The sequence below is a fragment of the Nanorana parkeri genome, unplaced genomic scaffold (genome assembly GCF_000935625.1).
Source record: "Nanorana parkeri isolate BGI_ZX_2015 unplaced genomic scaffold, ASM93562v1 scaffold79, whole genome shotgun sequence".
Taxonomy (NCBI): domain Eukaryota; kingdom Metazoa; phylum Chordata; class Amphibia; order Anura; family Dicroglossidae; genus Nanorana; species Nanorana parkeri.
Genome location: NW_017306347.1, coordinates 773,663 through 800,088, shown reverse-complemented (window position 1 = coordinate 800,088; position 26,426 = coordinate 773,663).

The window sequence follows — 26,426 nt, the reverse complement described above, 5'->3', positions numbered from 1 at the left end:
CCCAATTTTAGATCTTGAGGAAGAGGAGGAGGCATCAGGGAGAAGAGGACCTTCAGCACATGAAGCCCTCCATGACAAAAAGTGGACGTGGCATCATAAAGTATGAGCCTGCACACAGTGTACACCACACCTGTATGCCGCAATCCTTGTACGCACAAGATACTTTTTAATCACAGTGACATAAATTAAAGCTTTACAGATATACACATCCCTTAACACAAAGGGTTAAAAAAAAATAAAAACTGAAAGTTTTTCATTACATATTAGGAAATGCACAGTGCAGAATATACAATCAGGAGGTGTGGAATGGGGAATGCAGAGTGTGGTGTACAGAATAAGATGGTGTGGAATAGAGGATACACAGTGCAGAGTACAGAATGAGACAGCCTGGAAGAGTGGACACACAACACAGAGTACAGAATGAGACGACGGTGTGGAATATGGGATGCGCAGAGTACAGAATCAGACGGTGTGGAATAGCGGATGCACAACTAAGAGTACAGAATTAGGAGGTGTGGAATAGCGGATGCACAACCAAGCAGTGGCGGCTCTAGAGTTTGCGAGGCCTTAGGCAAAACTTAAACATGAGGCCCCACTTAGGCCCATATAGGGTGAGGTCTCGTCCCATTGCCTGGTGGACGGAGCTCCGGCAGACCAGACGAGTGGATTGACCGAGAAAACGGATGAGCTCTCGGCCCTGTCGCTGTGCTGTCAAACTAAGAGTCTCGCTTAGGGCTCTCAGGGCTGAGAGCTCATAATGTTACCTGGCTTGCAGGTAATGTGCCGACCTGGCAAATTAGGCGGCCGCGAGGCCCTCGTTAGCGCGACCGCCTAATTTGCCTATTTAGAGAGCCGCTTCTGCAACCAAGAGTACAGAATTAGGAGGTGTGGAATAGTGGATGCACAGAGCAGAGTACAGAATGAGATGGTGTGTAATAGGGGATACACAGCACAGAGTACAGAATAAGATGGTGTGGAATAGGAAACGCACAGCACAGAGTACAGAATGACATGGTGTAGAATAGGTGATGCGCAGATCAGAGTACAGCATGTGGTGGCATGAAATAGGAGAGGCAAAGCGGAGCACACAAAATGAGGTGTGAAATAGGGGATGCACAGCGCAGAGTACAGAATGAGGAGGTGTGAAATAGGGGATGCACAGTGGAGATTACAGAGTGAGAGGGTGTGGAATAAGGGATGCACAGCTCAGAGTACAGAATGAGACAATGTGGAATAGGGGAATGCACAGTGCAGAGTACAGAGTGATGTTGTGTGGCATAGGGGAATGCACAGTACAAAGTGAGACAGTGTGGAATAGGGGATGCACAGCACAGGTTACAGAGTGAGGCGGTGTGGAATAGGGGATTGTACAGTGCAGAGTACAGAATGAGGCAGTTTGGAATAAGGGACGTACAATGCAGAGTACAGAGTGAGATGGTGTGGAATAGGGGAATGCACATCACAGAGTACAGAGTGAGGCAGTTTGGAATAGGAGACGTACAGTGCAGAATATGCAATCGGGAGGTGTGGGATAGGGAATGCAGTGCAGGATTGGGGTGAAATAGGTGATGTACAGTGCAGAGTAGTGTTACAACACTCAGCCAGGGGTCTTTCTACACATTCTTAATGGTGGCTTGTGTAATATATTAACTACTGGTATGCAGAGTATTTGGGGGCAACGGTAAGGGACTATATTCAAGAATTTGCCAGTAGAAATGGTATCATAGGCAACAACCAAAATGAATTCATGAAAGGCCGTTCATGTCAGACCAACCTATTAACATTCTATGAGGAAGTGAGCAGCAATTTAGATGGAGAAAGGCCAGTGAACATAGTCGGTGGATTTTGCCGAATTTTGTGGAACTCAATACAGTACTCCTACGGTATACGGTCTATGGGCATTGATGGAATGGTGTGTACATGGATAGAAAATTGGTTACAGAACAGGTAAAAAGAATATCAATAAATGGCTCATTTTTTAATGGTCTAGGGTTGGGAGTGGCGTTCCCCACGGCTCTGTCATGGGCCAGTGCTGTTTAACTTGTTTATTAACAATGTTGAGGTTGATATTAATAGTTCAATTTTGCTATTTGCTGATGATACCAAATTTGATAAGCATGGGAATTAACTCATCACAGGACATAGCAATGTTACAGGAACACCTTGACAAATTAGGAGGGAGGGCATCTATATGGTAGAAGAGGTAGAAGAGGTTCAATATTGAAAAATACAAAGTTATACATTTGGGTGTTAAAAATATGCATGCAAGTACTCATTAGCGGGAGCTCCTCTGGGGAAATCAAAGATTTGGGAGTCCTAGTAGACCACAGACTTAGGAATAAATCTGCAGGCTGCAGCTAAAATAGTCAGCAGACTACTATCATGCATAAAAAAAGAGTACTTACTCCAGAGACGAACTCATAATTCCACCACTCTATAAAACATTGGTTTGGCCTCATTTTGAGTATGCAGTTCAGTTTTGGGCACCGATCCACGGGAAGGATGTCCTTGAACTTGAGAGAGTGCAGAGAAAGGCAATGAAATTAATAAGAGGGCTGGAGGACCGAGGCTATGAGGAAAGATTACAGAAATCATACTTATTCACTCTGGAGAAGAGATGTTTAATAGGAGATGATCTCAATGTTCAAAGTGTGAATGGAAATGGTAAAATCAATAATAAACTGTTCACTCTAAGGTTCCTAGACAAGAGGGCACCACGTGAGATAGGAAGAAAAGAGGTTTAATCTCCGACTGCAAGAGTTGTAAAGCTGTGGAACGCCCTTCCCCAGGTAGTGGTATCAGCCAAGAGTATAGACACATTCAAAAAACTTCTAGATATCTTAAAGGAGAACTATGAGGTGAGTGCTTTTCACTCACCTCATAGTTCTAGCCGACCTGTGACAATGAGACTGTCACAGGTCGGCTCAGTAGATCGGGAGGTGAGCGAACATATACCGGCGTTCGCTCACCTCTCGATCCTGTCACAGCTCTCTGCCGTGACGGGGGAGGGGCTGGATTCCCCTCTCCCCGCTCCGATCCGCCAGCACTGACGGGGGAGGGGGCGGGTACAGCTGGCTCTGCCTCTAGATAGGCAGAGCCAGCTGTCACTCATGCAGCTGGGCAGATCTCGACATCGATGTCGGGATCCGTTCCGGCTGCGGCATCTCAGTATACCGTGAGCTGTAGCTCGCGGTATACTGAACTTAGGGTAACGGGAGGATGCTAGTTTGTGTCCTCCCGTTACACTAAGGAGAACTATTGGGAAAAGCCCTGACCCCATAGTTCTCCTTTAGGGGAGCACAATATACAAAAGGTATGGGTAATTCTTAGTGACTCCTTCAAACGCACATACATACACACATATGTGTTCAGTGGCAGAACAATCGCTATAGCGACCCAGGCGGCCGCTATGGGGCCCGGGGCACCGGGGGCCAGGACATCCCCCTGATGTCGTGCGGGCCGCCCGGGTCGCTATGACATCTTAGGCTGCTGGTTGTCACTGGTGGCTGTGAGGAGAAACATGCCGCTGTTCAGATCACTGACAACTTGTCAGTGATCTGTGCAGCGGTGCGTTCCTCCTCACAGCCGCTGCTGAGTCAGTGACAGCCAGCAGCTGCGGAGGAGGATGTTGGCGCCCAGCATCAGCAGCGAAGGAGGAGGTGATGGAGGAGGTGGGGCCCGATGATGGAGGGGGTGGGGCCCAGCGACCAAGGAGGAGTAGGAGGCGTACGGCGCTGCCAGATAAGAGGGTTTGACCAGCCCACCTGAGACCCTGCGGAGCCCACCATGGAGAGACTCTCGTCATCTATGAGCACACTGCTTGTTAGCTCATGAGCACTGCAACAAAACTGACTGGCTCTCAGTCCTGCCTTTTCCTCTCCCATTATGAGCTCTGCTGTACAGTATATTGCAAGAGGCTGATACCAAGTCAAATTTAGGTACATTTTGAAGTCAAATTTAGGTACGCTGTTTGAAATTTGTCTGTGAAGGATCTCATTCATCTAGGTCATGGTATATCTGTAAAAATGAATTGAATTGAGAAAACTGGTCGGATGACCAGCAAAACGTCTTTAAGATAAATACAGCAAGTCCAGTTGCCCTGATTTATTTTTTACAGTTGAAATTGTTTTTTTATTATTGTAATCTGATGGAAAGCTTCTAAAATTGCCAAGTATATGGTCACTATTAACAGCCGTGCATTAGCTGAGGCTGGATCACAGTGCAGTTTTTGGGATGGACCCCCTTTATGTTGCAATACAGATCACAGGAGTATAGAGAAGGGTTTGCTTTAAAGGAGAACTATGGGGTTCTATCTTTTTTTTTATGAATGCATTCCTTAGGCTAAATAAGTAAATAATGTAATTTACTCTAATTAGCCAAAATGCACAGTAAGGCTGTAAAACCTTATTTTAGGTGGTGGGCGGGGCTAAGCGCCGCAATGAGAAGACATCCCGACGTATCTGACGGGATCCTCCCCACTGATGACTGACAATGATTCTTGAGAGCTTCTTATGTCACTGGAGTTCACTTTCGCATATTTAAGACTAAAGTTGCTTTAAAAAGAAATGCATTTTGAAAAATATTATCATTTGTATATTTATTTCACTAATATACATCATACACACACTTAAGATAACAGATTTCCTTTAACAATTAGGGCAATCATTTTTGCCGTGGACTTATTCCACACACCGATCACAATTTATTATTAAATGAAGGCTGTCAGACTTGGGATTAATGTCAGAATCTGTTTGGTGCAATGGAGAAGAGGAGGAGATTGTGCATTAGGGATATGATGGACGCCATCTGGTCATGAGGAGGTTTTCATTTCCCAGCGATGCCTCCCCTGGGTGCATTCATCATTCACTTGAAAACCCAGATACTGTAGGACGTCTCCTAAAGAAATCGCAGTCATGCTGTTTTGTTGTAAACACCAACAACTGTGTGTGCAAAATGAGCGCCTGCTGTGGTTCCAGACTGTTTGGTGCATAAAAAAAAAAAATAAGGACACCTAGGTCAAGTGGGTCAAGTGTAACCCTTAGTCAATGAAAAATGGCCCATCCTCATGTGTCTAAAAAGCATTTGTATCACAAAACTTGTGTGAATCAGCTTTATTCAGAGTGTAGCTCACCCATTGCACCTAAAAAGGAATACATTAGCTCTCCCAGTGAGAGTGGTATTTAATGCAGGGCTCCTGATAGCTTGTCCTAAAGCTCCATCAAACTAACTGTCCCTAACATTTCCTGTAACCCCAACCCCTACCCTCCCTATAACCCTAACACTAAGCATCCCTGCAACTCCAATCTTTTCTATCCCTGCAACCCAAACACTTACCTTCCTTATATGCCTAGCCCTTTCTCTTGCTGTCACCCTAACACTAAGCCTACCTGTGAGCTCAACCCTTACCCTTCCTGCAATCCCATACTAACCTTTCCTGTTAACCTAACAGTAAGGACCCCTGTAACCTCAACACTAACCATCCCTGTAACCCCAAGCGTTACCCTTCATGTAACCCTCATACTAACGTTCCCTGTAACCCTTGCACTAACCCCCTGTAATCTACCACAAACTCTTCCTGTAACCCTAACTCTAATCCTGTCTGTAACTCTAACCATCCCTATGTAATCCTAAACCTTTCCTTCCCAAGCCTAATAATAATCCTCACACTAACCTTATCTGTAAACCTAACACCAACCCTCACTCTTACCATTTCTGGAAACCTAAAAGAAAGGCTCTCAATAGCCTTATGTAAGGAAACCAGGTCTACTGCGCATGTGCATGGTCCTGTTTTTCGTACCATAGGAAAACGGGCACTTGCGTGCATGCGTGCGCATCTGGACGTACGCGCACTGGCTCGCTAATCTGGCGCACAGGAAGTGATGCAGTACCTCTGGATTGATCTCCCTATTTAAAGCAAGCATGGCCTGAGCTTAGTTGCTGGATGGTCTTTCAGCTGTTCCCTGTGATCCTGTTTGTTCTGCCTGTTTTTTGCTCCTGCATCTTGACCCAGATTGAACCTGACTGCTCCTGAGTCCTGATTGCTGCCTGTCTTCTGACCTTGGAATTGTTACTGGACTTTGCCTCTGCCTCATCCCTTATACTTTGCTGCCTGACTGGTGTAACCCCTGGCTTGTCTGACCTCCATTCTGCCTACTGCTCTGGTACCCTGCTGTTCACCTGGTGTGACCTCAGCTCTGCTCTACCTGATCCTGATTCTGGACTTCTGCCTGACACGGTGTTGTCCCATCCACTGGCACCTGTGCTACTTGCTGTTTCTCAGCTCTGTTCCCATCCCCAGAGTTTGGGGGACACAAGGTGCAAGGGGAGCCTCCTCATCCAACCAGTCTCCAGCCAGATACGTGATACCTTCCTTGTAACCCTCACACTAACTCTGTGTGTGTGTGTGTGTGTGTGTGTGTGTGTGTGTGTGTGTGTGTGTGTGTGTGTAGTCTATCTGCTAAAGCATTCGATGCAGTAACCCATAAGTAAGTAAGTGTTTGCGCAAAGCAAGTTGTGTTGTCCTTTAAAACACTATGAAAGTAAGATTTGCCTACACACAAAGCTGTTCCCATTGCCTAGAGATCTGGTTAAACACGGGACCCAAGTTTTATAGCAGCTGTGTCAATAAAAATCAATAATGTAATCAATAACTGTGACCTTTTGACATAGCTGACCTACGGCATTTATAGTGCTGTGCTGCCATCCCTCATTGAAATTACTGCGCTACAAAGTTAGAAGGGCCACAAACTTTCTAAGACAAAAAAACCTGTATCAAAGCTAAAAGGAGGACTCTACGGGGGGACAACATTTAATCGTCACTACAAGAGAGAGACTGCCAAAATCAAGAACCAGTTTTTCTGTGATCACTTAATCCTGGGATTCCTGTTTGCTAAGGAAATTATAGACCAGCAATAACAGAAGCTAAGTGACTTTTAGCGTATCTCTTTTACATACAGACTGTTGCAAATGTTCAATTGATAGGAAAGGATAGGTAGCATATACAGTAGGTGTGGATGTGTATTTGTAGCACTCTGTATGTCTTGTATTGTTTTCCTGTAACCATAAGTCATTTGTATATAGGGTTGCCACCTGTCCAGGATTCACCCGGACAGTTCGGGTTTTGAATGCTGTGTTCGGGTTTCATGGCAGCAGAAACCCGGACACAAGATGTCAGGCAGACAGGGGCAACCAAAATTAAGATAGGGGCTACTGGCCCCCCACTGAAAATAGTCTCTACTGTGATATTTACATATGAACAATCCACGACTCATTCTCCCACAAAAATGACCATGCGTTGCTGGATTGTTCGGGTTTCGCTTGAAGAAAAGGTGGCAAACCTATTTGTATACACATTCTTATTCTTTAGAAAACTACATTAACATACTACAGCGTTTGTTTTCTTTAGTTTACTGATAGACAAACAGCCAAAAATAATAAAAGCAAAATAGGAACATAACCAGATCCATAAATTCCACTGATGTACTATAATGCATGCTTGACAACACAATTACAAGCATTACTCTGCTCTCCTCCTGTTAGCATATTTGTTGACATGCAGCAGAGCTTAATTGGCTTTTGGCGCAGGCTCTCCCTTTTCCAGTCTGAGTGCTGCTATACAACTGCATTTTGTTTTGTTTTGGTCTTTTTTCATTTGCCGGAGTTCATATTTAAAGGAGTTGTAAAGGCCCAACATATACCATCCTGTTATAACATCGACATTGTAATAGGAGTACATAATATAGTTGTTTTTAATTCAAAGCTTGCAATCAAAGCTTCAAAAATCTCTTTTATATAGTGAACCCTGCCTTCCGTCTGCCCATCACTTTCATCAACTTCCTGTATTCCCAGTGTGCTTTACTTCTCTTTCCCTGTTGCTTGATGTGATGCAACCTCGATTTTTCTCAAGATTACATATCCCATCATGCATTGCTTCCAGCAAGCAAAGATAATGTTACATTGTTCAGACGCTGAGTTGTAGTTCAGAAGGCGGGCTCTGATACAAGGAAATGGATATTCACACTAAGCGAAATGCTGTCAGGGCATCGAGGAAGTCCATCCTATGGGCATCCTTAATAAGTAAGTATACAGACTAGACATGTAAGCTGTGGAAAAGTTTGGTTCGGTTATTTCGGGATTCGGATCCGAAATTCAATTTGGTTCGGGTTTCGAATATTTGTTGCGAATACCACAGAAAACCCATACACAGATATTAATACTAAAGCTGAGGCTCCCTAAACTAAAGTCCCGGAATTCGGATCCTGAATGCCATTGGGGTCTGGGAGCAGGGGCGGACTGGGCCGGGGGGCAGGGTGGCAATTGCCCCCCGGGTGGCAGACAGGGGCGGGGAGAAGGCGGGGAAGAGGCAGAGCGGGAGGGGGGCCAAGTTGCTGCACCATGGGCCTCTGGGTTGTACTTGCCCCCTGGGCTAAAAGTTGCCAGTCAGCCCCTGCATGTAAGCCACCAAACTCTTTCATCGTTTACCTGCAGCACGCACTGTTCTGAAGCTACGATAATAAATGGCGGAGTCAGCATTTGTTGTGGCATAAAGGTGGCAAAAAGTGAAGGAATCACAGCGCATTTTATTAAAGGAGAACTATGGGGTTAAGGCTTTTCCCCATAGTTCTCCTGAGGGTAACGGGAGGAAACAAACTAGAGTCCTCCCGTCACCCTAAGCTCAGTATACAGCTACAGCTCGCGGTATACTGAGACGCCGCAGCTGAAGCAGATCCCGACAATTGTGCCGGGATCTGCCCAGCTGCGTGACTGACAGCTGGCTCTGCCTATCTAGAGGCAGAGCCAGCTGTACCCGCCCCCTCCCCCGTCCGTTCCGCCAGTCAGCGCTGGCGGATCGGAGCGGGGAGGGTGAATCCAGCCCGTCCCCTGTCACGGCAGAGAGCCGTGACAGGATCGAGAGGTGAGCGAACGCTGGTATGTGTTCGCTCACCTCCTGATCTACTGAGCCGACCTGTGACCGTCTCATTGTCACAGGTCGGCTAGAACTATGAGGTGAGTGAAAAGCACTCACCTCATAGTTCTCCTTTAAGACAGACTTTGCTGCAGTTCATTAAATTGCCCGTTCGATAAATTGTCATTATTGTGTTACACTCGAGTTCTCCTTTCCGATAAAGAGACACATGGTTGCTCTGATCGATCACGCAGCCTGAAACATATTTATTCGCCCCGTGCAGATCTGCAGAATGTTCCTCCGGTATAAAAAGATATGAAGTGTAAGTGATTTCGTGCTATAGATATAAAATATGTTTTCTCCATTTATCTTTACCAATATACAAAGCAGGACTAGTTTACTAAGTGCCCTTCGTAGGGGAACATTTAACCCTTTCACTGCCGGGCCCTGCTCTTCCCTTTTAAATTACAATCCCAGGATTTTCATAAAATTAACCCTTGCAGTGCGGGAAGAAACACTCACCTGATCCTCAGTCCTGCCCTCAATAAAGTCAAATGGAGAGTCCTGACCGAGAAGCCACCATATTTTGTGGAGGGGGGTGCTGATGCTGATTTGCCTGATGAAGGGACCGGACAGGTTCCGAAACGTTGACACGCATGGTTATATGACCTTCTAGAATGCATAAAAGGATTTCGTTTAAAACATGGAGTGCCGGGATTGAGTCTAGTGTTACGCTGTGGGTATAGCCAACAACTCTAGAGATAGCCATCTGTCACGATGATACCCTCACAAGGGCATGACGGTTCTTCTTCTACATCCTAACACCCTCGGGAGAGATAGCCAGGGAGGGGTGGAGAGAGAGTGTGGAGTTCACCTCCCTTATGTTTTAAACTTTACCCTCAGCTTATTGGATGGGAAACTGGCACAAGTTTACAAGACGAAAGATGTAAGATATTCATTTTGATGGGAGTAGATGGAGAGTGGATATGTTATAGTGTAGTAGGAGACCTAAATGTATCTATGGGGTGGGGGGAGTCTGACTGGGGCTTGTTTTATGGTGTAATATGTAGGATTTGGCATATGTTATGCTGCACTGTATTAACGTGTTGATATTAAGGCACTATGTTGGTGTCATGTTTGTATGTATAACTAATGCAAAATGAATAAAAATAATTTTTAAAAAAAACATGGAGTGCTGGTGACCATTTATTCTGTTCTGCGCTCAATAAAGGGACATTTTTGGCACAAGAACAGGTCTGGGATACCTGAAAGGAGCTTCCTTAGCCCTCAGAAGCTATGTAAAGCAAATTGCACCCTGAGAAACCACAAAGGACCATTTTGATTTTGCCTTCCTGTTGACTCCAATGCATTTAATCAGAAAGGTACATTTTCAATTTTACTATGCCTAGTACTAGTTCTAGGTCAAATATCTAACTGTGGTCAAGCCAAAAGATTTTTTTGACAGTCATGGAATGTGTATCCTGCATGGGGAGGTAAATGGGGGGGGGGGGGGGGGGGGAGAAGAGGTGAAGTGTTTTGTTAAAACGCTTCAGAAATGCCTGTAGCGTGTCTGACGCATTTAAGATGCATCTAGGAGGTGCCTGAAGCTTTCAGAACATCTTCATTTTCGAAGACACATGGAAACCTTTGTTTAAACTTAGTTTATGACACACTGTCATTCACGTGAATTGAGGTGTTGCTTTGCAAGCTGTCAACGCCTGTCAAGTTTTGCATGAAAGATAAAAATCAAAGTGAAGTAAAGCAATACCAATGCTCTATGAATTTTATGTGTGTACTAGACCATTAGCTGTTGTATTAATGGGTTGCAGACCTTAGATGTGTTAAATATGGCGAAAAATTGCACTGAATTGCACTGAATTGCACTGAAATGCACTGAGTGTATGTAGCACAGTGGCATAGTGGTTAGCGCTTCTGTCTTGCAGCACGGGGGGTCCTTGGTTCAAATCCCAGCCAGGTCACTATCTGCAGGGAGTTTGTATGTTCTCCCTGTGCTTGCATGGGTTTCCTCCAAGTACTCCTGTTTCCTCACACACTCCAAAGACAATTTGGTTAATTGGCCCTCTATGTACGCATGTGATATAGGGACCTTAGATTGTAAGCTCCTTAAGGGTAGGGACTGATGTGAATGTGCAACTATGTAAACTGCTGGGTAAATTGTCGGTGCTATGTAAATACTTCTATTAAATAAATAATACCCTGTCCCTATCACCCTCCCTCACTGTTGTTCCCACCTGACACTTTTACTGTCAATTTGCCAGGCTTCATATAGCAGCAACACAGATCTTATAGCTGAAGTCCAGGTGCAAACATTTTTAGTGTACTTTGTGTGCACCAAATTCCAGAGCAAAACCAAAAATTCACCTCGCAAAAGTAGCAGTTCGTCAGGTGTGGATGTGACGGCGGGCTGTGGGGATTTTTTCTTTTGTTGAGTCAGCAAGCGGTGGTTTGTGATTGGCGAGGATCCGCATCACTGGATGACGTGATTGACGATGGATTTACATTGTGGTAGGTTTTTGGGAGTTTTTTTATGAATAAAGGACTTGTCTGTGTGGTGTGGTGTGTTTATTTACTATTTTACTGTTTATTTGGTGAATGAGTAGGGGTAACAACTGCCCCTAACTCATTCATAAGGGGGTGGCATCCGGGTGCCCCCTTTATGAAAGGTGGCACCCAAATTCAGATAAGCCCCCTGCCAGCAGACCCCCACAAGCACCGGGTCAGGGTTGTGGGGAAGAGGCCCTTGTCTTCATCAACCATGTGGAGAATGTTGAGGGTATGTAGCCTGGTATGGTGCGGAAGGGGCACAATCGCCCTTCCTTTCCTGCTCTGCCAGGCCACTGCTCGGATCAAGGGTCTGGTAAGGGATTTTGAGGGGGGGGGCACGCTTTTTTTTTTACGTGACCCTTTCTGGTATAAATTTGGGGGGAAGACGCCACATGTTTTCGGAAACGAAACTTACATGTCTAGTCACATGTTCCAGGAGGCAGACTCAGAGTTACAGGAAGTAAAGGGAGATATATTAATCTGCCCTTAGTAAAAATGGCCACCGTGAGAAGAATTGGGAGGAAAAGACAAATAAAGTATATAAAGAATAAAAAGCCGGCCATTATCTATAACCATATGTGTGTAGATTGTCATTACTAAACATTTCTAAAGATTACATTTTTAATATAAGGGTGAAGTTCCTCTTTAATGTGTCCTGATTTTGAAATGCGGAATGCTGGGCAGACCACTTGCTTGCCCACACTTTCTGTTGTTTGCTCTCCGAGCCAACACTCTCTTTTTACCGGATGAGCATCAAGCAACGCAAATGCAAATGCAAATGCAAAAAAAACCTTATACTCTCTCTAGCATCAAGCCACTCCATCAACTCCTTGTACACATAATTCTCTGAAAAGCTTCCATAAATTGCGTCTGTGTAATGCAAAGGGGGAAAAATGTTGCGGTTCTTTAGCACATACACCATTTACATCCCCCGAGCTGAACCACTACAATTGCATCGCCTGGTAAGGAATTAGCAGCAATCCCAGCTGTCCAGCCATTATTATCCTCCATGAAGGGATGAGGCAGAACAGCTTGCACAGCCACTGAAAAAAAGATGGAAGTACAATTACCCAGGCGGTATCGGATAAAGGAGTTAGCTAATGACAATTATTTTCTGAAGGGTAAATATATTTTTGTTAATGGACTTGCGTGGCGAAGGCAGTAAAGCCAGAAAACACTGCTATGGCAACACAACAAGGTTCAGTTAAATCCCTTTAGCAAAAAAAAAAACAGACAAGGTCAAGAGCACGAAAAGGTTTCAACTAAAAAAAAAATATGCAGCGTGGAAGCGTGAGTGCCGAAAATCACAGAACTTGTAAAGTTTTACTGACTGCTGCTCAGGGACACAAGAAAAAGCACCGGAAAGTCCTGTGGCTGATTCCTTGGTAATACACTTACTCCTATGTGACAGGCCAGGGCAGATCTGCTTAATATGATTCCACATAGGTAGAGACACTCTGTGCTGCCTCCAGCAATTGTATAGCGAACGCAGTTGCATTGGTATTTGTTTATTAAGATTTGTCATAGTTATTGCTTTGTTGTGCTGCCACCTTGTGGTCATTGTGTTTATGGCATTTCTTTTCTGTGTATCCTCCCCTTCTCTGTGATCCAATTTCCTCTTTCCTCAGTGTGAGATTTTGCTATCATTAGGCGAGATGTGCCCATGAGGTGAGGAGAGAAATATCCCTTCTGACCTTTGAATACAAACGTCTACCACGTCATATTTTTTTACCACAATCCTGCTGCATGCAATAAAGATATTCATGGATGCAAAGTATTTGGTGTGTTCAGATATCTGCTGAAGATTGTCTGTGGTGATTGTATCTGCTATATACAGGCCCGGTATAGGGGGTCTCAGGAAGGGATAAATCACTATAACAACAATTGGAGTTAGAATATACTCCATAGGCCTAATATGTATGTAAATATACTAATATTAGGAGCCCTTAAAGCTGAGGTCTCAAACTCAAATGACCACTGGGCACACTTTCTGCTTCCATGGGGGCCGCATGAGGAGAGACAGCAAGGAGAGAGAGAGGAGAGAGAGAGGAGAGACAGCCAGGGGAGAGCAAAGAGAGACAGCCAGAAGAGAGAGAGGAGAGACAGCTAGGAGAGAGAAGCGAGACAGCTAGGAGGGAGAGAGGAGAGACAGCCAGTGAAGAGCAAGGGGAGAGAGAGAGAGAGAGAGACACCCAGGGGAAAGAGGGAGGAGAGAGAGCCAAGAGAAAGAGAGACAGCCAGGAGAGAAAGGAGAGACAGCCAGAATAGAGAGAGCAGAGACAGCCAGAATAGAGAGAGCAGAGACAGCCAGGAGAGAGAGGAGAGACAGCCAGGAGGGAGAGAGGAGAGACAGCCAGGAGGGAGAGAGGAGAGATAGCTAGTGGAGAGCAAGGAGAGACAGCCAGGAGAGAAAGAGAGAAACATCCAGGGGAAAGAGGGAGGAGAGACAGCCAGGATAGAGAGACAGCATGGAGGGAGAGAGGAGAGGCAGCCAGGGGAGACAGCCAGAAGAGAGAGGGACGAGAGACAGCCAGGAGAGAGAGAGGCATCCAGGGGAGAGAGGGAGGAGAGACAGCCAGGAGAGAGAGGAGAGACAGCCAGAAGAGAGAGAGCAAGGAGAGACAGCCAGGGGTACGAGTGATACAGGTACAGGGGGGCTGGCTCTTCCCCCTATCCGTGGCCCTACCTGTGAGCCAAAAGTACTCTGAGATCCCTGCTTTAAAGAGTATGTGAACCTCTTATTTGCTCCCTTTTGGTCTGTTAAAGCTAAACTCCAGCCTTCCCTGTAAGTAAAGAACTACTGTGCTGGGCAATCTGTTAGATATGGATTCATTATTGAAGAAAGTTTAATACTACTTGCAGCATTTCTCCTTTTCATAAATGATATTTTACTCACTTGCGATGTGCCTTTGAACTTGAAATTTGGATAGAATCAGTTCCCGAGCACTGCCGCAGTTCCTCCTTCCTTCTGCCACATCATAGCCCTCTTCTCTACTAAGAGTGTCTAATTATTGTCTGTACAGGCCCAGCTCCTCCGCCCCTCCCATTACCTCTCTACATACCTTTTTAGGAGCTGCCAGAAAAGACGTATAGTGGAATAGTATAGAGTGTTACTTGAGTCTATTGGAGCTGCTGACATCTAATTCAAGATGACGGCACCCAGCAGCAGTCTCGGGGCTTTAGGATGCCAACACAAGGGAGGCTTTTACAGGTAAATAACATATATAATGTATAAATATGTAAAAAAAAAAAGTGGGATAATTGTTGGCTGCTACGGTATTGCCGGAGGACCTTCTTTATTATTGCTAATGTATAAAATACACTAATAAACACATATAAACTTAGGGGGAGAATGATGTTAAAACGAATGGTCTGGTGACAGGGTCTCTTTAACAATGATCATTAATAGCTTATAATTCAAGTTTTAACGATTCAGAGCAGTAACTGGAGGAAATGTCTTTTATTTTGTGTTCGTTAGACATATCAGAAGAGCCAGCCTCTGAGTTATAATTAATGTTTTGCTTGAGCGCTCAAAATAAATAAATAAGAATAAAGCACAAACAACATCAAGAAAGCCCCCATGATCTTCCACCGCCGAGAACGAAGCACAATTACCGCACGGGAATTAAAGAGTCCCAATCACCGGTAACTAGATTTGTGCAAATGTGATAATCAATTCCGTTTGACAAAAAGGTGACAAACAGACATCAATACGTGGCTGCCAGTTGTCACCTTTTTTTCACTTCGACAAAAGACTTTACTGTAAAGAAGAGCGCAGGCTGACAAAATAACATCACCGTCTTTAGCTAATTAGCAAAACATATGTTGCCCGTGTTCAAGCCGCGCATGTCAAAAACATGTAGATTCATTCAATAACGATTCCCAGATAAAGCGATAGGAAGTTTTGATTTCCTTGCTGTGTACGTGAGCCTGTTGCATCAACATGTCACAAGAGAGTTGGCAGCAGTCTAAAGAATAAGCGCACTTTTAGACTGAGTGCACTTATTCTTCTGCTTACCTCCCCTGGCCGAAATTTTCCCACCCTCACCCTTCGCAGATCTCTAGTTACTAAGATCCAAGGGCTGCTGCAAGTCTCCCTCTCCTGGCCATGTTGGAGATGGACCTATAGAAGTCTATGGGGCTGTAATGTGCAGGTGCGACCAGCAGAGGGAGTATTGTGGCACCGGATGTACTGTAAACAATAGCGGAGCCATGCCCATCAGATCATGTTAAGTACAGATCTGCGGAGGGGGAGTGGGATCACTTAAGTCAGGGGTGGGGGCTAAAAAAAAAAAGCATAAGTGCCCTTTGTTTTAAAGTGACATTTCTATATCTCTCCTATAGAATCAGCTCTGCTGGGATGGCACCATGGTTTGTATAAGCAGCAGAGATGGTATGCATAATAAGCAGAGAGGGTGCAGGGAAGGTAAATATAAGCATCGGAGCAGAGTACAGGGAAGGTAAGTATAAGCATCTGAGCAGAGTGCAGGGAAGCTAAGTGTAAGCAGCAGAGAGCAGTGCAGGCAAGGTGTTAGCAGCAGACAGGAGTGCAGGGAAGGGAAGGTTAGTATAAGCAGCAGAGAGCAGTGCAGGGAAGGTAAGTATCAGCAGCAGAGAGGAGTGCAGGGAAGGTAAGTATAAGCAGCAGAGAGGAGTGCAGGGAAGCTAAGTGTAAGCAGCAGAGAGGAGTGCAGGGAAGCTAAGTGTAAGCAGCAGAGAGGAGTGCAGGGAAGGTAAGTGTAAGCAGCAGAGAGCAGTGCAGGCAAGGTATTAGCAGCAGAGAGGAGTGCAGGGAAGGTAAGTATCAGCAGCAGAGAGGAGTGCAGGGAAGGTAAGTATAAGCAGCAGAGAGGAGTGCAGGGAAGCTAAGTGTAAGCAGCAGAGAGGAGTGCAGGGAAGCTAAGTGTAAGCAGCAGAGAGGAGTGCAGGGAAGCTAAGTGTAAGCAGCAGAGAGCAGTGCAGGCAAGGTATTAGCAGCAGAGAGGAGTGCAGGGAAGGTAAGTATCAGCAGCAAAGAGGAGTGCAGGGAAGGTAAGTACATGCAATGGAGAGGAGTGTGGGGAAGCTTGGTATATGCAGCAGAAGGGAACTCAGGGAAGGTAAGTATCAGCAGCAGAGGGGAGTGCAGGGAAGTACACGCAATGGAGAGGAGTGCGGCAAAGCTAGGTATAAGCAGAAGGGAACTCAGGGAAGCTAAGTATAAGCAGTGGAGAGAAGTGAGGGGAAGGTAAGTATAAATAACAGAAGAAAACTCAGGGATTTGGGAAAGGTAAGTATATACAGTGGAGAGAAGTGCTGAAAAGTAAGTAAAAGTAGCGGAGAAGAGTGAGGAGGGAAAAGCGAGTATAAGCAGTGGAGGGGAGTGCAGGAAAGGTAAGTGTAAGCAGCGGGAAGGAGTGTGGAGAACATAAGATGTGAAGAGGGGGTGCGGGGAGAGAAGGTATAAGCAGCAGAGAGGAGTGCAGGGAGGGTAAGTATAAGTAACACAGAGGAGTGTGGAGAAGTTAAGTATAAGGAGCAGAGAGGAGTGCAGGGAAAGAAGGTATAAGTAACACAGAGGAGTGCAGGGAAGGTAAGTATAAGTAGCAGAGAGGAGTGCAGGGAAGGTAAGTATAAGAACCAGAGAGGAGTGCAGGGAAGGTAAGTATAAGTAGCACAGAGGAGTGTGGAGAAGTTGAGTATAAGCAGCAGAGAGGAGTGCAGGGAAAGAAGGTATAAGTAACACAGAGGAGTGCAGGGAAGGTAAGTATAAGTAGCACAGAGGAGAGTGGAGAAGTTAAGTATAAGCCGTGAAGAGGGGTGCAGAGAAGGTAAGTGGAAGCAGCGGGAAGGAGTGTGGAGAGCATAAGACGTGAAGAGGGGGTGCGGGGAGAGAAGGTATAAGCAGCAGGGAGGAGTGCGGGGAATGTAAGTATAAGCAGTGAGGGGTGCGCAGAGGACGGGCTCTCAACCAAACCTGTTACATATCCCAAAATAGGCCAAATACCGGCTCACTCTAAATGCAAAGTTTACGTTTCATTATCCTATTACCACTAATAGCAGTTATAATAATAACAATACCCCGGCTACAGTATAACAGCAGAAATAGAATCATTGGCACTATTGTTCTGCACAATAATATTTATTATTTTGGCTTTTTATTTATTTGTATTTTTTTCCTACTAAAAGCCCCCCTGCCACTCTTTGCAGGATCCCGCCTGGCTGGACAGCAAAACGCGGCGTCCGCATTAAGCGAGAGTTAAAAGCAATTACCATCTCCTTGTAAGCGTTAATTGATGGTTGGAGGCGCTGTCAGTGTTACATTAGAATCAGTCCGGCTTGTTTAAGTTAGAGGAGAACCGGGCTGTGCAGCTGTGACAAAGCTATGCATGTAATTTCAAGAACCTAGAAACTCCCATTCTTATATTGTATTGAATATTGTAACAACTGAACTGTGACAATTGTTCCTGTAACTGTAACATTGATCTTCCAGCAGGAAGAGGTTTTTTTTCCAGCTGCACCAACCAGAACCTCCTTGTCATCCTCCATCGTTGACAGGCGAGCTAACCCCCCACCCCGCCCGCACTGCAAGGGTTAAAGGAGAACTATGAGGTGGGTGCTTTTCACTCACCTCATAGTTCTAGCCGACCTGTGACAATGAGACTGTCACAGGTCGGCTCAGTAGATCGGGAGGTGAGCGAACACATACCGGCGTTCGCTCACCTCTCGATCCTGTCACAGCTCTCTGCCGTGACAGGGGAGGGGCCTGATTCCCCCCTCCCCGCTCCGATCCGCCAACGCTGACTGGTGGAACGGACGGGGAGGGGTCGGGTACAGCTGGCTCAGCCTCTAGATAGGCAGAGCCAGCTGTCACTCACGCAGCTGGGCCGATCCAGACATAATTGTCGGGATCCGCTTCAGCTGCGGCATCTCAGTATACCGCGTGCAGTAGCTTGCGGTATACTGTGGCGTCTCAGTATTCCGCGAGCTGTAGCTCACGGTATACTGAGCTTAGGGTGACAGGAGAACGCTAGTTTGTGTCCTCCCGTTACCCTAAGGAGAACTATGGGGAAAAGCCTTAACCCCATAGTTCTCCTTTAAGTGCTTGTTTTTGTCTAGGTGCAAAAATAACAAAGTTATACTCACCCGATCCTCTGAGCCGGCTGGCACCTACAGAGCTCCCTCCAGCCTCTCTCCTCCTAACCTGCAGCATGGAAATGTTCTTCAGCGCCCTCACGTGCTACACACTGTGTATAGAACAAGGCAGAAAGGCAATGTTGGATGTCCGTGATCTTCGGCCACTCAGACAGCACTGCATTAAAAACAGACCTGATTCTGTGATGGACATCACTGCATGGGCTCAGGAATACTCCCAAAAATCACTGTCTGTGGACACAGTTCCCCGTGCCATCCAAAAATGCCAGTTAAAGCTTTATCATGCAAAGAAGAAGCCATATCCGAACATGATCCAGAAACACCGCCGTCTTCTCTGGGCCAAAGCTCATTTAAAATGGTCTGCTACAAAGCGGAAAATTGTTCTGTGGTCAGACGAATCAAAATTTGACATTCTTTTTGGCAACCATGGGCGCCATGTCCTCCGGACTAAAGAGGAGAGGGACCTTCCGGCTTGTTATCAGCTCTCAGTTCAAAAGCTTACATTCTGATGGCATGGGGGTACATTAGTGTGTATGGAATGGGCAGCTAGCACATCTGGAATCATCAATGCTGAAAGATATATCCGGGTTTTAGAGCAGCACATGCTCCCATCCAGGCAACGTCTTTTTCATGATAGGCCTTTTATATTTCAGCAGGACCATGCTAAACCACATTAGATGCATGGCTTTATAGTAGAAGAGTCCGGGTCCTTATCAGTCCAGACCTTTCACCAATTGACAATATTTGGCGCGTCTTAAAACGTAAAATACAACAAAGAAGGACTGTTGAGCAGTTAGAATCTTATATCAGGCAATAATGGGACAACATTCCTCTCCCAAAACTCCATCAAATGGTCTCCTCAGTTCCCAGACATATACAGAGTGTTGGTAAAAGAAGAGGGGACGCTACATCGGGGTAAACATGGTCCTGTCCTAACTTTTTGAAGACGTGTTGCTGTCATCAATTTCAACATGACCTTATTTCTTTCTTACAATGGTCAATTTTCTTAGTTTAAACGTTTGATATGTTTTCTATTTTCTATTGTGAATAAAATAAAGTTTATGAGATTTGCAGATCATTGCATTCTGTTTTTATGTAAATTTTACAAAGCATCCCAAAATTTTTGGAATTGGGGTTTATAAGAATGTATAAAAGAAAAATATTTTTTATGCACTGGAGCCAGTAAATCATTAGTGGATGGTGGGTGCAATGCTCTGGCTCCTGCAGACTCTTCCTCCACTTCCTGTCTGTACTGAGGTGCGTCCTTTCGGTTACAGGGACCGGAGGAAGCGTCAATGGACTCCAACTAGGGTGATGTCATTGAGAACTACAAAACCCTCTCCTGCCCTTGTGGCCCATAGACACTTCCCCCCGTCCCTGTAACTGAAAGGCTGTACCTCAGTACAGACAGGAACTGGAGGAAGAGTCTGCAGGAGCCAGAGCATTGCACCCGCCACTAGGGGTGTCCCAAGGCCGGGTGTCACCCGGAGCAGATACTGGGTGACACCGCACTGTGGCAACATCACGCATGCGCATGATGTCACCACACACGTGTGTGACGACGCCATTGGGCACAAACGACCATCTTATTGATACCTGCTTGCGGCCATCTTGGCGATGGACGCCGGCAGAGAGAGGAGGGGCCTTTCACCCGGCGGGATGAGGTATGCCGCCAGGCAGGGAGGGATTTCCCACAAGGCCAACCAAAGGCCCGGCCTCGGTGCAGCAGGAAGTAGAGGGGCAGCAGGGGTGTGGAATTCCTATCTCCTGATGACTAGGACATGCAGTTCCGGGCGCGTAGTTGTTTTCTACATTTAGCCCGCCTTTGGGCAAGCAGAACTAAATGTAGAGCGGGGAAACCGCCGCTTGTTTTGTACAAGTGATCTCAGTGATGTCACCAAGATCACTTGTATGCAGCCTGCAGGTCTGCCATTCTCCAGTAGGGGGTTGGCGGGTAGGGGGGCGCATTGAGGACCCTGGCCTTGGGGCAGCAGAGACAGTAAATCCGGCCCTGTCGCCAGGTCCTCTCCTCGCTCCTGAAACTGTCGGGCTCTCGGTCTATGAGCGAGTGCCCGACTTTTCAGAGGGAGTAACACCAAAATGACTGTCAGTCATTTTGGTGTCACCCCTCCAATGGTGTCCCCCGGTGCGGGCCGCACCCCCCCCCCCCTTGTGACGCCACTGCCCGCCACCCACTAATGCGCTACTGGCTGCAATGCATTAAAAAAAAGTAAAAAAATACACATATTTTTCTCCTTGTTACTGAATGTCAGACATGGAAGGGAGGAGGAGTCTGAAAAAGCAAGAGCATTGCACCCACAATCCACTGATCATTTTTTTTCTTTTAGGAAGACGTGTGCATTTATTATTTTTTCTCTAATAGATGGAATTTCTCTTTAGCAGAGAATTACTAATAGAGATTAGCTGATGGAGGGACCTGCAGAGAGAATAGGGGACCCCAGATGGAAAGGCCAGGTGACCCATATTCTATACATCTCCCACCCTGGGTATACATTAGTGTTGCAATCCGCACCAAGCGATCAGTTAGATTTTTGCTCTGGTTTCCTAACCAACACAAGGAAAACAAAAGCTGAGATCTGATTTGGGTGCTTTGGTTTCCTCTATGATCCATCTGATCTCAGTGGAGCTCAGTGACAGATCAAAGCCTTGTTGGCGTCAGCTGTTTGTATCACGTTGTTCCGCTTGTTCTCTTCTATGTTTTAATCTTCATTGTGATAACATCCGTAATACTCTTTGTGTTCTGCAAACCCACTCATTAATTATATAGGAGACATTGGTACATAATGTCATAGAACAAGAGACGAGCACATTCCGTCTCAGGTATATCTCAGGATAGAGCGCAGATCCAACACTGACAGGCAGGAGAGGAAGATATAAGCACTCTGGGAATTAGAAGGAAGGATTCTAAGAAGCTTAGGGGGAGACGCGTATGACACATCCGGCGAATGGAATAATCTCCATAAAACGCTAAAAACCTACATATCATTAGACTGCAAAGAGCAATGATGTACAACCACCAGCAGCGACCAATCACAACTGAGCTTTGATCGGCTGTGAGCTAAAGTGCACCTGTCACTAAAATTCACACTTCACTAGAATCAGGGATACACCAATACCAAGTACCGTGCTCGGTACAAGTACTAGTACAGATACTTTTCGAGCTCCAAGACTAGACCAGAGAAAAATTAAAAAGTTAGGAGGCAGCTGTCATTTGTAAGGAGCACACAGAGCTCCCAGGATTTTGTACATCTCTGTTTTAATGTATGATTTTGTTTTTATACATATATATAAGGGATGCACCGATACCATTCTTACAAGTAATGATACTTGCCGAAGTACTTACAGATACAAGTACTGATACATTTTTGTTTATTGTCATGTGACACTTTTTCTAAACCAATACAGACTAATGATTTCAGGACAGTGGCGGAGCGCCAGAGCCAGGTCCCAGCTGCAACCGCTGCAACCCTGGTAGTTCTCATGAAAATGCCCAGTATAGGCACTGGTATCGGTGCATCCCTACAAATGTCAGCACTACCAAATCACATTGTTGTTCTCAATAAAGAAGAAACCTTTCACATGCCATAGTAAAAAAAAAAAAAATTGACTCCTGAGCTCCCTCAGGTGGCAGCTTAAATTGCAATATCTCAATGTACTAGGAGCATTGTGGGCATGTCACATCATTAGAAACTGCAGAAAGTCTGTTGTTTTCAACCACACAGACCCTGGCCATTAGACTAAGAATCATTATTTAAAGGCTTAGCTTACCTTTATGACTCTGTTTTATGTTACAATCATGTTTAGGGTATAACATGAAACATGGTCAGATTGTCACCCCCTTTGCCCCCACCTTACCTGACTCATGGGGTTCTTCTCCCCGCAGTCTGCTGTATAACATTGAATTTAGCTTCGTCCACACAGCCCCGTCATCCATTCACACATCTTGGAATTGCAATTTGGTTAGCGCTTCTGCCTTGTAGCACTGGGCATCCCTGGTTCATAGTCTGGTCAGGACCCTATCTGCAAGGAGTTTGCATGTTCTCCCTGTGCTTGGGTGGGTCTCCTCCGGGTACTCCGGTTTCCTCCCACAGGGCAAAGACATGCTGGTAGGTTAATTGGCTCCGGTCCAAATTGGCCCTTGTATGTTAGATAGGGACCTTAGATTGTAAGCTCCTAGAGGGCAGGGACTGATGTGAATGTACAGTATGAAATGCGCTGCTTAAATTGTTGGCGCTATATGAATACCTGTAATAAATAACTGCAAGTCCCGTCAACCACCACGGCAGAGGGACTTGAAGTTCTCAATGGAATGCAAGTGAAGTGACGTCACCCAACTTGTAGTCCATTGACACTTCCTCCTGTCCATGTTACTGAATGTCTGTACTTCGGTATGGACGTGGACGGGAAGAAGAGACAGAAGCTATGTTCTAAAGATCCAGAGGGAGGTGAAGAAAACCCCGGGGTCACCTGTGGCCAATCATTATTCAAAAGGAAAGAAAATGATTTAGGTTATTATAATCATTGTTGTTATTATTGTTGTTGTTATTACTCATCCTGCAACACTCTACGAACGTTCGTTGTGTGCGCTCTCCAGACCGGTGACACTCCACTGTGTCATCATCGCGCATGCGCGGCAATCTGATTGACGCCTGCCGCCGGCCATCTTGATGATGGACGCCGGCGGAGAGAGGAGGGGACGTTCACCCGGCAGTATGAGGTATGCTGCTGGGTCCCCTCCTCTCTCCTGACACTGTCGGGCTCTCGGTCCATAACTAAGTGCCTGACTTTTTAGAGGGGGTAACACCAAAATGACTGTGAGTGATTTTGGTGTCACCCCTACAATGGTGTCACCCGGGTGCGGGCCGCACCCCCGCATCCCCCTTGTGATGCTACTGTGTGGAACTACAAGTCCCATGAGCCATTGCAAGAGTGACAGTTACAGGCATGACTCCCAGAGGCACAGGTATGTTGGGATTTGTGTTTAAAGCACAGCTGGAGGGCTGTAGTTGCTCATCCCTGTCCTAGTCTGACAACTCTGCTCTTCCATAAATACAGTATAGTGAGTGAGCGTTATCAGGAAAGGAAATGTGTTAAAGGAGAACTATGGGGAAAAGTCTTTTCCCCATAGTTTTCCTTAGGGTAACGGGAGGACACAAACTAGGCACAGTATACCGCGAGCTGTAGCTTGCGGCATACTGAGACGCCGCAGTATACCGCGAGCTGCTGCTTGCAGTATAGTGAGACGCCGCAGCTGAAGCGGATCCCGACAATTCTGCCGGGATCCGCCCAGCTGCGTGACTGACAGCTGGCTCTGCCTATCTAGAGGCAGAGCCAGCTGTACCCGCCCCCTCCCCCGTCCGATCCACCAGTCAGCGCTGGAGGATAGGAGCGGGGAGGGGGGAATCCAGCCCCTCCCCTGTCACGGCAGAGAGCTGTGACAGGATGGAGAGGTGAGCGAACGCCGGTATTCACTCACCTCCCGATCTACTGAGTTGACCTGTGACAGTCTCATTGTCACAGGTCGGCTAGAACTATGAGGTGAGTGAAAAGCACTCACCTCATAGTTCTCCTTTAATGGCAGGATCACTTGCTCAACCAGCATCTAAAGCACGCATTGAGCACAGTGGTCCCCAACCTTTTTGGCACCAGGGACGGATTTTGTTGAAGAAGAGTTTTCTATGGACAGGGCAGGGGAGTGGGGGGGAATTGGTGTATTGGGGTGCATTGCATTGCGCATGTGCAAAACATGTTACAGTGTAAAGCCAGTTGCTTCCCCGCACAGGCACTCGTGTAAATTTTTGCCTCGGCTGTAAATGTTATGGACGCGCTTTCCCGCACATGCGCAATTGCCAGTGAAATTTCTAGACCTGATCAACGATTCTGAGCCTGCGTGTTTAGCCGTCGCCCCCACTATGGCCCCCCGATACTGGTCCGCGGCCTGGGGGTTGGGGACCCCTGCTATAAAAGAATGAAAGGAACCATCTGATTAGTTAGGAAGGGCAATTCTGTAATCACCGTTTGTTCCTCTTCATTCTTTCAGCCATCTCTGCAATTTGAAGTCACCGGTAATTTGTGTTGTACACGTGTTTAATTTTTATTAATTAGAAAATATGGTGGAGACAAAAGTCCAGATGGTGAAAATCCGGCAGTTTTTTTTTTTTCTGATTACAGTTCCTTGGCAGAGAGAGCGCCTGTGACGTGTACGGCGTTGCAGTTATGCAAAAGAATAAAGACAGGGAAGCATATGGACAGAAATCACATTCCCATCTCATCAGAGGATAGGTTTTGCTATATTCATATTGCAGCATTGTTTTTTAAGTATATTTTCAGGAATAAAACCCAAGAAAACATTAATACAGGCTGCACATGAAAGACTTTGTCTTGTTTTAAAACAACATACCCTACATTAATGTTATCACTGGCTTATCACAAAAACAGGATTCTCAGAAGAATACGTTTACGTCAATTCTGGATACTGAGCTGAAGGAAGATAATGCAAAAAAATTACCATCAAGTATGAATCTATCCAAAATATACATTTATGTGCCAGCTTGTAGATTTACACTTTCTTTCTGATACACTATATTGTAGAGGTGCACCGAAATGGAAATTTGAAAACCGAAGCGAAACCGAAATAAAAAAAAAATGTCAGGCCGAAACCGATACCGAAAATGTTTTTTATTTTTTCAATTTTTTTAAATATTTTATTTTTTTATAAACTTTTTAATTTTTTTATATTTATTTGTATTTATTAATTCATTTTTTATAAAATATTTTTTTTTTTTACTTTACTTTTAGGGGCTTCGGGGAAATATTAGAGGTCTAAACAGACCTCAATCTCTTTATCTCTGTCCCCTGTTATCAATGAACTGGAATCTTCTATACTGAGTGTTCCTGTTCACTGATAACATGAGAACATTGTTTACTATAACTACAATTATGAATGAATGGAGGGGATGTAGATCACTCCCATTCATTCATAATTGAGGATATAGTTAACATACCATAGCCTCAATTATGTACACACACTCAGCGATCACTGATCGTGTGTGTACCTTGCTTTTCTCTCTGACACGCTGTCACAGGAGGCTGATCGAGCGGTGTAGAGAGGAAAGCCCAGCCTCCTGTGACAGCTTTCCCCAGCCCCCACACCGCTCTGCCGGACTGTGATAGGCGGCTGAGCGGTGTGGGTGGAGAGACGCCAGCTGCTCACAGCGCTCTCGTCCTGCAGCGCTCGGCCGGCTGTCACTTCCTTTTCTCCCCGCTGGAGCACAGAGCAGCGCCCACCAGGGAGGAAAGAAACCTGGGATGTGCCGATGTATCTGCCGAAACATGGCTCTTTCAGCATTATGCCAAAGGTGCCATTTTCGGACGATACGTTTCGGCGGCCGATATATCGGTGCATCCCTACTATATTGGAAAAGGTTTGGGGACACCAGGTCATCACATCTATATTAACTTGTAGGACATCCCATTCCAAAAGCATGCCACGTAATATGGAGTCAGGTTCTACTTTGCAGGTATAAGATCTTGAAGTCTTCAGTGAAGACTTTCCTCAAGATGTTTGAGTGTGTCTGTGGGAATTTGTGCTTTCAGCCCAAAAAAGAACATTTGTGTGGTCAGGTAATGATGTTGGATGAGAAGACCTGGCTTGCTATTGGCGTTCCGATTCATCTAGAAGGTGTCCAGTAAGGTTGAGGTCAGGACACCATGCAGGACACTTGGGTTCCTCCACACCAAACTCATCAAACCATGTCTTTATGGAGCTGGCTTTGTACACAGGTGCACAGTCATACTGGAA